Here is a 1,259-nt window from a genome sequence, read left to right on the forward strand (position 1 = left end):
GCATATGAGGCTGGCGACCTACTCCTTTGAGCCACAGGCACTGCCCTATGGGACATTTCTTAAACTGATAGAAGTCATGTATAACAAACCCACAGACAATAGCATATTGAATGAAGTAAAACTGAAAGCACATCCACTTAGAACTGGAACCAGACAAGGATGCCCAGTGCTGGAAGTCCTACAGTCAGGAAGAAAAGGAGATCCAGGGTATTCAAATGGAAACAGAGGAGGTCAAACTTTCCTATGGATGAGGAGGATGACATGATCTTATACATGGAAAACCCCAGGGACTCAACTACAAAGCTCTTAAAAGTGCTCAAGAAATACAGTAATGTCTCAGGATACAAAATCAATGTCCACAAGTCAGTAGCCTTCATATATGCCAATAACAGTTAAGCTGAGGATAAAATCAAAGGCATAATACTCTTCACAGTAGCTCCAAACAAGATGAAATACCTGGGAACATATCTAACAAAGGACATGAAAGATCTCTATAAAGAAAATTGTGAAACTCTGAGAAAAGAAATAGCAGAAGACACTAACAAATGAAAGAACATGCCATGATTGTGGCTGGGAAGAATCAACATTGTTAAAAGGTCTATACTACCCAAGGTGATCTACAGATTTAATGCAATCACCACTAAAGCACCAATGGCATACTTTGAAGAGCTTTAAAAAATAGTACTTCTCTTCTTATGGAACCAGAGCAAACCCCAAATAGCCAATACAACTTTAAGAAATAAAAACAAATCTGGAGGCATCACATTACCAGACTTCAGGTCATACTACAAGTCTACAATAATCAAAACAGCATGGTACTGGGACAAGAATAGAGATACAGATCTATGGAATAGAATAGAGAGCCTAGAGGTGAACCCAGCCACACATTGCCTTCTGATCTTTGATCGAACAAAAGCATACACTGGTGGAGAAAAGAGTCCCTATTTAATAAATGGTACTGGGAGAACTGGTTAGTCACACATAGAAGACTGAAATCGGACCTGTACCTCTCACCACTGACAAAAATTGACCCTCACTGGATAAAAGATTTAAATTTAAGACATGAAACAATACAAATCCTAGAAGAATGTGTGGGGAAAACTCTTGACAAAATCTGCCTGGGAAAAGATTTTATAAAGAAGACCCCCTTGGCAATTGCAGCAACACCAAAAATAAATAAATGGGACATGATCATGCTAAAAAGCTTCTGCACAGCTAAGGGCACAACAACTAAAACAGTAAGACGACCTTTGCAATGG

The sequence above is a fragment of the Otolemur garnettii genome, unplaced genomic scaffold, assembly GCF_000181295.1.
Source record: "Otolemur garnettii isolate 467f Iridium unplaced genomic scaffold, OtoGar3 scaffold00041, whole genome shotgun sequence".
Classification (NCBI taxonomy): domain Eukaryota; kingdom Metazoa; phylum Chordata; class Mammalia; order Primates; family Galagidae; genus Otolemur; species Otolemur garnettii.